The sequence below is a fragment of the Parus major genome, chromosome 1A (assembly GCF_001522545.3).
Source record: "Parus major isolate Abel chromosome 1A, Parus_major1.1, whole genome shotgun sequence".
In the NCBI taxonomy this organism is placed as follows: domain Eukaryota; kingdom Metazoa; phylum Chordata; class Aves; order Passeriformes; family Paridae; genus Parus; species Parus major.
In genome coordinates this window covers 14801615-14815386 of record NC_031773.1, presented here as the reverse complement: position 1 = coordinate 14815386, position 13772 = coordinate 14801615, and the positions used below count along the sequence as shown (strand labels likewise).

The 13772-nt window shown below is 33.4% G+C and overlaps 1 protein-coding gene across 1 annotated transcript in view; it reads right to left on the bottom strand.

Moving 5' to 3' along the window:
* Positions 1–13772, bottom strand: part of TBC1D22A (TBC1 domain family member 22A) — a 140913-nt gene that overhangs the window by 90195 nt on the left and 36946 nt on the right. The window lies entirely within an intron of this gene.

Below are 13772 nucleotides of genomic sequence, written 5' to 3'. Positions count from 1 at the left end.
TTGAAAACAAAGACAGACACCACTTATCTTCTAGTCAGAAACCAATGCACATTTACTTTAACAGGGACTGAATGAATCATTTACTGCTCAACTGTGTCATCTAATGGCTTTAAATGTTAATGAATACTTAATTTCTTTCAGACTGTGAAAATCTCAAATCATGCCTGGTTAACCAGAATTAATATATAATAAATTACTTTATTCTAAACATTTCACACCTGAAAGAGGATCAGAAGCACTTTGAGAGCCCTCAAGCTATATATGAACAATCTCTGAAGAAGAGGACTATGTTAGCACCATGCACAGAATGTGCAAATATGTGCAAACCTGTCTTCACAGAAGAAAAAGCCCTGAAAAAACTTCTCAGAAAACCATTGAATTTTATTTAGAAAGCAGACTATAGCTTTTCAAGGAGGATTTGTTTTTCTGGCAAGTACTTGGAATAGAAGAAAATCAGACAAAAGAAAACAGATGATTCCCACTCCCCATCCCCCCAAAACTCTCTGATTCTCAACACTGGAAAAGCACAGAATCCAAATGACACCTAACTCATGGAAACCAAGTCTACCAAACAAGTGCATTTAAAGAAATTCACCCTTCAACATGAACCATAATTTTACATTGTCTTTTTAAAGGCATGGAATCTGAATTAATCCATTTTGAAAAGAAACAGAAAGTGCTGTCCTGACTCTTTACTTCCAAAGTTCCCATACAGCTGCAGAAGAGAGTTTAACATGACCTGTGAAAGCTCCAAGTAAAAGGTGTAGTTTCCCTCTTTCAGCAGCTCACAGTGCCTTACTGTACCAAAATGAATATCAAGGAAGCATCTGTCCCAGCCCTGGTTTATTCTCAAGGGGAGAGAGGTGCAGAAGAGGTTAATTCTACCTAAATTGTGCATGGTATACCTAAGAAGGAATTTCCTCCATTACATATCTGAAAGGTAATATAAAATAAAAAGTAAGAGAAAGCCAAGAATATGTATCTTGAAACTCATCCATTAGCTGTCTCTTGGCTTTGCAGTATGTAATTAGAGACGCCCAAGGACATTCTAGGTTGTCACATTTGATTATTCTACCTTAAAAAGCACTTATTTATCCATTAGCAATAACTATTACCATTACATATATTTTGGAAGAATTTTAACATTTCTGTGATTTTACCACTACTAGTGGCACTGGTAGCAAGGTCTTACCAAAGCATTCCTGTGTGCATTGATGTCTATATGTGGGTGCACATCTTCTAAGGGATAAATGGTTTTGGATTGTGAAATATTAATAGCTGTAGGACAAGAAGATTAGGTTGTGCCAATGAGGCATTACCTTAGATATTTACTTACTAGGGAAATCTGGTAAATGAAATGGGAGTGCAGCATAAAATGATCTCAGAGGTGGCAGGGTTGTAAACAATTAACCAATAGTCATTTACTGGTAATTAAATGAATTCCACCTTTGCACTGGAGTACAGTTCTACAAACCCAGTTTCTAAAAGAAGATTGAACATATTTCAAATACCCTATATAGTAAACTCTGATATAACACTACCTTTCAAAACAATAACAGAGCAGCGGACTACAACACCAAATTTTTTTAATATCACATCCTTTTGTTAGGAGGAAGAGAATCTTTATGTCAGCAGCATATGCTATAAAAAGGAGGGAGATGCCCCACAATGGACAGCAAATTATCACTATGCTCTATGGAAACAATGGCAGTAAGTGGGAGCTAATGCTCCTCTTCTCTGTCCTCTGGTCCTATCACTTTCTCTGTTAGACTCCTCTCATAAAAGACAGGTTCTAGAACAAACCTGGCTTCATTTCACTCATTAAGCTTAAGCCCTCCACAGAAAAACACATTAAGAGAAGAACATAATATAAAAGTATTTTCATGATAAAAATATTTGAAAACAATGGAGATAACAAGAAAGGTTTGAAGGAAGGCAAACAGGTCAGCATCAGCCAAAGAACCAAAACATTTAGCAATAAAGAAACCTAACTCAAATTAGACAAGTAGCTAAGGTGAAGTGCATTTAGCAAAATTAATCTAAACTGAAATGCCAGCTCTGCAGCTCGCAAAAAATAAAATGAACATTATAAAGGTCCCTGAGAGGCCAGAAAAAGTTGCAAAGAAATACCAACATGTCCATTACCAAATCCACAAATAGAAAAATTACTAAGAGCTGTAAGTAGGACTTACAGAAAGACAGAAAATTACTAGACTTAAAATGGACAAAGCAAAGTCAATTTAAGATGACAAGTTTCACATGAACCTGTTAAAAACATCAATATTAAGTATTTATCTGTCTACCTCCAACCCGATCTGCCTCATGATTTTAAACTCCACAAAGAAAAGCCAACAATCTTCAGCAGAGAAGCTCTTTTTAACAGTTTCAAAAAATAGAATTAAGGATAAGTATCCCCATGAATTTAGAAAAAAAAGACTTTTCCAAATAAACAAGAAAATTAATGATGAATCCACTACAGCAGGAAACAAAACTTTGGCACATCTTATACATATTAACTCACAAAAATGTCTTACAGTTATACTGTTTATCATATTTTCATAAACCAATGCCCCAGTGGAAAAAAAATTATAGTTAATATTTTTAACTTTCATTTGAATATTTCAAACAGAAAAGAAATACCCCACTCTCACTCTGCCTCATTATGTCTACAGAAAAAAACAGTAAATGTACCAAATGTTCCTGGTATTTATATAAAACACAAACATGTACTGAACTGTCTTCCCTTTGAATGAAGTCTTCAGGCCCTCCTCCACTAAACATTTGTTGAAAGAATGAGATTACAACTACTTGGACAATGTGCTCCTTTGCAAATTTTCTGCCTTGAAGCACCTTTTATTTTCATGACACTGGTATCACATTTCTGAACGAAAAGGTAGCTATAAACCATAGCACAACACACGTGGGTACAAAAAGATAACAAATGAAAAATATTTTTTTATGTTCTCTTTCTCATCTTTCTTATCTTACCATGTTTTTGTCTGTCTCTTTCAAAATCTACCATTTCACACTATATTCTCACATCAAGTTTTAAACCAACAAAAAAGAGGAAGATCCATACAAACATCAAAAGTGGTCATCGTCACCTCCCTCCACAGCCAGTAAAGATCAAGAAGTGACAAAGTACTACCTGACTTGCTCTAAACTAGAAAGATAAATAAACCAGATGAATCACATTTTTTTAAAAAAATCTTGTTTCTCAGTATTAGCTATAATTTGCTCTTCAAAAGATTGTTTCAGAATGCAGACTTCTAAACTGTAGAAGTCTAAACTTACCTGAAATAAAGCTTTAAACACCCACCAAATGATCAGCCATCCTGCAACTGAACTATATGCAAGCTGTGAGAAAACCAGGGCACTTTGTGAAGGTAGGCTAAATGAAGCAACTTGGACAGCAACAACACTCCAGCATTAATATTTTGGAAAAACTAGATTCTGACTGTTTTAATAAAGATGGATTATCAAATTAGAATGAGCAATTTTATTTTTTTTCCCCAGAAAATACAATATAGCTTTTAGTATCTTTCAATGGTTCCAATTATTGTTCATCAGAGGTATGTTCCTGAAGCACAAAGAGGAAGTCAGGACAGGCCTTTCTGAAAAGAACACAGGTCTGACACAAATTCACTACTCTAAGTAAAATTCTCATTATTCCATAGGGAACAACAGCAGATATAGATAGCTTTTAGCAATCTTTCTTCACTGAAAGAATCAGTAGTCCCCAGTTACAATGTCACAGAACCAAATGTTCAGCCATTACAGAAATAAAAATAGCAGTTTTATGAAGTACTTGTCCAGCTGTCTTGATTTGTCTCCCCTCTGAAGAGATATCCAAGAACATTTTGCTTTTCTGTGGCTTAAAGAGACTGATCTTTAGCATTTCCATAAGCCTCTTAAACACAAAATAATTATTCAATATCTTTTATATGTTCTTTAAATATATAAGCTACTTCTAGACCAATTTTCAATCCCATTGTGCTTCTAATGCATCATACTAAGCCATCTCTTCTGAAGTCAGATAATGAAGTTTTGAAATTTAAAAAAAATCTAATTAAACGTTTAAGACAATTCAGTTGTATTTCTATTATACCCTGGCAGTATTTCCCCTGAGTAAAGCAACTATGTCAAACTTTGGCTTAAAATTCTGCAACCAAGTATTTCAGTGAACAAATCTAATTACTTTGAGCTACATGAAAATAATGTTTCATTAAATCAGCTAAGATGTATATTTTTGGATATGTTACATTAACTGGTACTTTTTGATTTAAATGTGGTGTATGATGAACAAGGAGCTACACTGTGAAAGAACCTAAGAACTCTTCTAATAAAGATGGCAGAGCATCACAAAAGTAAAGTCTCAAGTAAATTCTCAGTGACATCAATGGTTTCTGCTCCATCAATCCACCTTACTTTGCTACACTTTATTGAGGAAGTTCAAAACTGACACTGAATATCCAAATGACCCTTTTCCACAGTACAAATGAAATTTATAAAGGCCATCCATTTTGACAACAAGCTCAAATTAACGAATATTTGATTGGCAGAATGCTATGCAAAATCATAATCTACATATTTAGCATTTATTCATTTATTTGGGTATGCACATAGTGCAAAATGGTTTTTTTCTCCTGCAGATTTAAGGGAAAAGCAGTCAAGCTCCACGTTGCCCTCTCTTTTTTTTTTTTTTTTTTCTTATTTGGATGAAGAAATAGACACACTAGAAAAGTTTTGAAAGAAAGACCACAAGGGATTTCAGGAAAAACAGAAGCAAAAATAACAAAATAACCATCTCAAAAGTACATAAGATATTATTTGTGCTTGACAACATAATTGCAATATCTGGTTTTAAATAATTTTCAATTTCTTTTCAATGAGTGAAATCTGAATGGATAATAATATAAAGGCTGAATAAAAGAATGTGGGCAAAAATAGAAGACCAGTGTGTGCAATATCTGGGGGAGAAAGATCACAGCCTAAAACTTCCCAATTAGGAAGTCTTACAGAAATTTCTCATCTTCTTCAGTTTCCTGTGGAGATCTTTATCATGTTATCTATACAACTGTGAAAGACATGAAAATGGTTGCCTGGAGAAAACCTGTTGTAGAATGGAGTCTATGACATGCTGATCTGAATATGTGCATTGCTGTAAGCATGGTATTAGCTCTTCTTTACTCACTCCCAGGGTTTGCTTCTGAAACCTCCCACCATGCAAAAAGACCAACTTTTTCTGAACAGCTCTAACTGGATCCACCCACAAAGGCAGAGACATAAGGATAAAATCCAAATGTAAAAAAATACTGCTTACAGCTACTTACAGATTTAGTTTCCCAATGACAGCAGAAAGTAAACATGCTAAACAGCATGTCTCCATTAAAAGTAGGTTTTAATTCAAGATTAAGCCTAATGGATGATTTTAACTGAAGTTGTTCAGCATGTTCAAATTAAGTTCACAACCAATTTCTGTCTTTTAGATGTAATAGACTTCTTCTAAAGAGTACTGGAATTTTACCTTTTCAGTACAGGTCAGGGTAAAAACACATGCAACCAATAAAAAGGCAGTTTGCATTCAGAACGTCTCTAAACCTGTTACCAACACAAAAACTCAGTCTTTATAAAGTGTGAAAAAAATCAATGTAACTTGATAGTTTTCATACTTCATTACACTGAGCAAGTTCCTACAAAAGATATATCCATTAAATCAAAACACATTCTCTTAAAGGATTTTTTTTTAATGAAACAAATATTTAATTGTGCTACTAATGTTTTAACTGTAGCTTTTTATTTTGAAATTATTTCTCAACACTCAGAATCAGCAAAACTCAGATAAATCCACTGGAGAGCAAGGCAGGGGATAAAATGGATGTCAGGGTAGAAAAGATCTAGTGCTGAAGCCCAAAACAGACTGCAAGATCACCAATAAATTATGATTGGTCTTTACATACACCCAATATACAAAATAATACATAAAAACATTAGCTCAGTTAATGATTTGAATATAAATTGGGGTTTTTTTTAGCACTAATTTGTGGAAACATAGAAAAAGCATCACCTGAAGTCCAAATTAATCTCTTGCAGCAGTGCAAGGAAACCATTCTGACCACAGATGCACAGCTGTTTCTCTGCATAAAGCTTACTTTGCTACAATCTACTTCAGATGTTGCATCTTCAGGCAGACCTAACACAAAGGTTACCACACAAGTATTCAAAGTACAAAATCATACACATATGATTGCATGCAGAGGTGCACAGTAATATTTGCACAGCTAGATCTTACACATTCCACTCCAAACTCGGTTTTCAAAAGCCTTATGAAATACCTATTCAGTCATTGCTGCACTAAGGTAATGTTTTTCTAAGAAGATCAAGACATAATAGAGCATTTAAATGCAAACTATTTCAGTAACAATTGCCTAATTAAATATGTATATTACCATATCAATATCACCAATTTAAAAATTCCTAGTTACGTATTAATCTCGATAGAAATAGCTCTTGGGCTGTTAAGGATGAATCACCAAAGTAAAACCTTCCCTTTTCTTTGTGGTACTGCAGTCACAAAGGTAAAATTTAAAAAAAAACTTAATCATCTCATCAGTCCAGGCTGAGGTAAATATGACCTTACTGCATTTCAAATATTCCCCTATAACCAGTCATGTTCTCACATATATGATATATTGACAACTTGTCAAATTTAACCTTGTCAATAATCTTACATTTGTTTTCAGTTGATCTTCCAGTTTCCTTCAGATACAGTAGGAAGAAAGGTAAGTATCTTTATACATCCATATAGGAATTATCTTTCAAATATTAATCACTATACTTCATCAATATGAAGTCTCTAAATAATATTTACTACATATGGCAACTGTTAAAATCTTGTGTGACCCAGCAACCAAGGTAAATCAGCCTGTCCAAAAACACCATAAACTTGATTCTAAGGACTGAACTTCTATGCTCATCAAAATAAATGTATGACCCTGCAAGTACTCTCAATTTGCTCTATCACAACAGACGAGATACTTAATATCCAGAATTCTGTAGATTCTGTATGAAAGTAATCAATAAATCAATCAGAGACTTCCTTTAGTGGGCCTACACTGCTTGACAGTAATCCTTTCTACCCAGGCTTATTTTTGGCTAGATTTTAACTGCAAATATATTTTTTTCCTCCATACTAAATAATCCAGAATTTTCCTTTAATTCATATTCATAACCTACTGCACATATATATATACACACACACACACACAAAAAAACAGACCTGTTTTTAAGGTCATTTTTTTATTTGAAAAATGGAAACTCTCAGGTCATGTTGCAAATTAAACAAAAGACATCAGCTCTTCATAGGCTGCAGACTGAGATTACTGATCCTCAAGTCAGACAGAAGGAAGATGAAAAGCTCTATGACCAAAAGGGTACAGAGGAGAATTAAATAAAACTGATGGTACCAACAGGTCTTTGACTCACAGAACTTGCATAATGCCAAATACAGGACTGAGAACCTCTTCCTCATAGGTGAATAATCTGCCAGTAAATGCAGTTTGAAATTAGAAGGAAGAGTATAAGCCACATTCTTGGGCCTGACATTACAATGAAACAGAAGCCTTCAAAGCATTTAAGATGGCAGCTCTTCTTCAAAATGGATTTCAGCAACAATAAACACAATGCTCAGCACAAATTCTTCTCATAGTACTCACTTCAATAGGTTTGCTACTGTCAACCAAAACAGTTTGCCAGGGAGAAGCTGTGCATGTGACACCAAATTAAGGGATTCATAATTAGCAACCAGTATGCATGGTGAGCACAGGATGCTGATGAGTATTTTCTTAGAATGCCTCATAAGGGAATTCCCTGAGAAATCCAGAAGGTGCTAGGAGAATAGGAAATGAAAGATTCAAGGTTGAACATGTCTCCCACATTGCAATTTTAATTAACTAGTTTGTGCTTTATCATTTAATTTTTTAAAGCATTAACACACATATACACAAACACATAGAGACAAAACATCAAGGGTGGGACAAGAGCAAACAACAGTGTGGTAAAACAAGTTTAAAGGAAACCTCAAGAACCCAAGCCTTCCCTGTGTTCAGGTATAGGATTGATTAGAGAGTTAGTTCAGAACTATCACTCCAGCACTGGAAATGCCTTCAAAAGGAAACTATAAATTAATCTATTTTTGAAAAAGAACTATTTATTGGAGATGGAAAAAATCAACTGCACTAAAGGCTACAACATGTTTAAAAGATAAACAGGTATATGTATCTGCATATGCAGGGGTGAACTTTAAAAGTACTGAAAATTAATATTTTTTACTGAAACTATTAAAAAAAAAGTCAAAAGAAGAAATTGTATGTAATTACTTAATAATAGAAGGCTGTCAAGAGAACTCATTTGAACAATTCCATAAACAGAAAGAACACATTTCCTGGATAACTTAAAAAGCTCAAAGGCTCAAGTCTAACTTGGGTAAAAGTAAAAGTAGTACAAATTACCCAAGAACTTGTACATAAATATAAAAACTTCTAGAAATTCAAAAATGTAATTTTTCCTGTGACTGAAGACTGAAATATTTGCTGTCACATAAGCTCACCAACCATTTACATATGACCATAACTCTGTGTAAGTATAACTTCACTCACTCATGAAGCAATTTTTATTCTAACCCATTAGTGTCATTGAATGGCATAACAAAATAAGTTCTCAAAGAAAAATGGACAGCAGAGGAAACAACTGTCCCTCGGTGACATCCCCACATGTCTATGACAGTGTCAGTTTGCTACAACCCACACTGTACAATATCCAATTTTCAATTGGATATATATCAACTTTCTTAACTAAAATTACATGCTTCTGTGTTTTGTAATCTCCCACATCATTCACAGCTAATAAGAAATCCACCTTACAGATTTCTTGCCTTACTTAAAACAGAAATTAAGTAACATCCATTACTTCTGATTTTTAGTGTGAATGGCAAATACTAAATTTGAAGAAGCATATTTGAGGAGAATTCACTCTGCAGGAAACACTATTTCTTATACTGTTTAATTGCTGAATGCATTCCTTAACTGCCTTAAATCTGCTGCAATTTATACTTTCCTAATGAAACTGCTACAAATGCTTCTGAGGCAAAAAAGCCACGACTGTTGCTTTTTTCATAAAATTCAAAGATATTTTTACATATTGAATAGGTATTTATTGTCAAGATAAAGAAATAATCAAATCTCTAGGGAAAAAAACCAACTGCTCTGTTCAAAAGTCTGTTCAAAAGTATTAGTATCTCTAATTTTCTTGAACAATGTTACTGTAAGAAAGGTAGTTGTCTTTAAATTTCAGTCATACCACAGTAAATTTTTATGCCATAATTAAAGATGGGACATGTTCTTAAAAGCCAATTTTTTTAAAAATACTGGGTTTTGTCAAAATATGTGATATAAAAGCATTAAGTACCTTCTGCTTCTATGAAATAACACAATGAAAGTCTACAGAAGAAAAACTGTTCTACAAGAAAACTTTTTCCTTTTTTTATTGTGCTTAAGTACCTAATTTTTCACTTCTGCTTTAAAAATTTTCCACAGCTTAAAGTAAAAATTTTAAATATCAGATTTCTCAATAAGAAGCAAGCAAAATATCCCCCTGCTTATGAAAAACCCAATGACTTCACTACTATGATTAAAAAAGGTTTGCATTTAAACAAAGCCAATTCAAATTGAAGTTTCAGCACACAGACTTGACAAATTTATGTGTATTGGTTTGACATCTATAAATTATTAACTAACCATGTATCTTATTGAAAATAAGACAATTTTTTTTTCTTACAGTTCTTTTTAAAGCAGTGATCCACCTAATTTGAAAATCTTTTCTTAGATCTTCATCTGCTACTGATCTATGCAACAGGATTGGGATGTTACACTTCTGCCATTTGTAAAGCATGTTGTCATTGCTTAAGAAACTCTTTCTCTTGTAGCTTTTCTTCCCACAAGTTACTTCATAATAAACACACAAAACTGTGATATTTGGATGTCACAAGCCACTTTTAATGGCATAAAAGCTATTAAAGTAATTTCCTAGTCTGTTGGAAAGCATGCTTGAGAGGACTTAGATCTGGAAGTATAACCACCTCTGTGCCAATTCACTATAGAGAGATGATCACTAATTATAACTATATGGAGACCATGGGGAGAGGAGAAATAAGAATGCAGAAGCCAGAACTAAAATATGCTGCTCCCTTTGGAATACATATCTCTCCCACAGCTATATTTATTGCAATTACCTTCCTGTTTCACAATTCTTCCATTTTTATTCCTGAAGAAATCTTTTGGTTTCTCTTCAATTTTAGTTTACTGTTTTCTACCACTACTCAAGATATTTTTTTCCATTTATTCCCACAACCCAACATTTCCAGTCTGTAGTTTCAAACAGAATACCCTTCACTAATGTCTCATTATTTACTCATCATATGAGTCTATTAGTTTCTTAATTTTCTTCAAAAATGAGACAATATAAACCACAAAACGTATTTCAAACTTGAGAAATGTTTCTTACATTAGCATTAATAAATTAATAAAATTAATTTTGTCTGTAAAATACTGAGAGTTTGCACTAAACATCACAAAACAGCATATCTTCTTTAGACAGATACATTTGAAAATTTAGAAACATACATATAGATGCAAAACAAACTTTAAAGCAGATAATTTAAATCTACATCATCCTATGCAGTAAAAGAGTACTTTCATTGACTGATCTGTTTTAATATATACATGGGGAACAAAAATTCTTTCTCCTCAAGTTCTTTTTAGTATACATCAGAGAAGAAACCAAAAAAAAGCAAACTTAAATAATATGAAAAGACTGATTTAAAAGACAAACCTGAGTTAGCTGAAAACATCAAACACTCCAAATCAATAGAAAAGTAATCAGAATAAATAAGTAATGTCTAGCCTAAGACAGAAGTTTGATTAGTGTCATTTGATCAAAGAAATTTTTTTATTAATTTAGAGATTTCTTCTATATATCTCTTAGCAAAAATTCAAAAGAGCACCTCTGATTTTACCTGTAAGACAGGATTTGGAAAGTTTCTTCACAAGAAATATCTAAACAAAAAATCCAATCTCCTGCTATGAGGTGGTATTTCATAGGTTCCATCAGACCTCTCTCAGACTTTTTGCCTTTTGATGATAAACTTCCTGACACTAATATGATTGAAGAAATTTTTATTAGTAACTTTCAAGTTCCTACTTGGCTTTTCCTCTAAAGCATAAGAACTATGAGTCATAAGATGGGCTTCACACAGGCTTGAACTCCCCAGCTGCTTTTCAAAAAGATATTCACTTTAAATCACAGCTTTATCACAAAAAATAAATGGAGAGTGGGCCATACTCTGTAGTTTGCTGATCAGTATTCTCAAGACACACTTCTTCGGTATGACATGGAAGCATGCAATAAATATTTCAAACAAACAAACAAACAAATTAAAATAAAGGCTAACCCAAAACACTGAATTCCATCTACAGATGCCTCCATTCACAATAATGGGGAGAGCAGTAAAACAAATAACAAGAAGCTGTAAGTTTAAGGAAATATATTCCAAATATTTTTGCTCTAACATCGATAGGAAAACTTTGTAATGTTAGGAAAAGTAGGAAGATGACTCTAATCTCACACTTACAGATTTAGGAAAAAAAAAAATTATGAAATATCAATTTCCAATTTTTCAGTTCCTGTATTATGCCTCCAAAGATGAAAAATTTTAATTTAATTCCTGACTTCACAGGAAAGCCAGTTATATACATCTTTAAGAAAAGAACATTAAATTTAAACAGTGGTACACTGAAGCTATTACTACCAGTCATCAGAAATTGTTAGGTCTGAAAAACCCTGTGTCCAACACCTATTTTAACCTTTGAGAAAATACATTTTTGCTTCCTTTAGATTTTTTTTTTAAAGCTTGTAAGTCAAACACAGATGAAAAAATGCAGCAACTGTTACTACCCTTTCAATGAAAATATGATAATTTTTCATTATATATGAAATGTGATTTCATATATATGAAATGTGATTTCATTATCATGAAATATGATAATTATGATACTGTTTTGAAAAACTTATTTATGGAGGGCAAAGTGACAGGTTTTAGACTTGAAGCTCAGCAACTTCACATGTAGATGCTATTCTGAAAAAAAAGAAGAAAGCTACTTAGATTGTCCTTTCTTTAAAGATCACTTAAAAATGTACAAAATTTGAAAGACTAATAAACCTTAAAATTTCAGGCGTTAAGGGAGGTTGGGATTTTTTTTGCTTTGTTCTAAACAGATAACTCATAAGAGACTATGAGCAATTAATACCATTACTCAAAATACTGATTTTCTCTCACATACAAAGCTAAAAATAAAAGGCAATTAAGCAATTAAGATGATCTTAATATCTCTTTTTCACTTCTGATAGCTATTGTTAACAAGAGCCAGAGAATTCTAACTTTAATTAGGCTTACTTGACTGCAAATAGAAGCCTTTTTTAAAATTATCCACAAGAATGGTTTTAGTTGAATTCCATTATTTTTTTCCTGAAAGACAGTGATGCTGAGGTACATCCTTCTTTGTCAACTAATACATCCTTATGATTCAAGTATCCAGGACTATTACTACTCTCTATCTGCAATCAAACTGAAGAATATATTTTATCACAGCCCATACTATATTCAAGCTAGAATATGTGCCAGTTCATAGCAACAAGAATTTTCATTTTACAGTTTTTGTGGTTAACTGAACAGATTTTCAAGAAATTCATTTTGTTTCAGTGAAAGTAATGAAGATTACTGGAGTTACTTTCTTCATTGCATCAATATGATATAACTTTGAGCACTCTGATTACTAAGAACTACAAATGTACTTTAAAAAGCAAAAATATTATAGAAAATGTGACAATTAACATTTTAAAAAGTCTACATATGAAAAGCAAAGGAAGGGGACAAAGCCCAAGTCTATTGGATGTAACAATGCATCCAGCATTTCAGATGAACTATTCTAATTAGCTCAGAAATCTGACAGTATATTAGAGAGTGAAATAAAAATTGAAACAGAACTGATTTTGTTAAACTACACTGTCTATAGCAAATCAAGGTCATTCAAGACAGTACTAGGATGCAAAATAATAGAAAAGCAGGTTGCCATATCCTGTATCTGTTTGTTATGCTTCCTAACCTTTTAAGCAAAAAATAAGTGTAATTCACAAATCCTTAGCCTGAGCCTTATGTGTTATTACAGAGCTAAAGCAGTCTCAGTGCTACCTGGCACTAAACAGGCCTTTGCTTCACCCTTTGTTCCTAACATGCTCTTATCCCCACAGCACTCACACTCTTCTCTGATCCTCAAGATGAGTGCAGAAAGGTAAATAATTCTATTTATTATGGGCCTAGTTTCCAGCCAGTTTAACTGTGCTCAAGGAAAGCCAATGCAGACCAAAAAGAGAAGACGGGAATCCACATTGTGGGTTGGAAAAAAAAAAGCAAAGCCACCTGTTTTGACAGCAGAAAGCAGAAAGCCCTGCTTCTGCTGTGCCATCCAAGCACATGGCAAGCAAACTCTTCTGACCAATGCAACCTAATCTGGAAATACTCAAATATGTGGCTCCAGTGTGAAGTTTAAGGAACAGAGAAATGAAGCTAAAGCAGGCAGGGTACACTGACCTCTTGAAAGAACAAATGGGATCTGGAAGATTCTGCAGCACATGGGAATCCAGTTCACACTGTCCCAAGC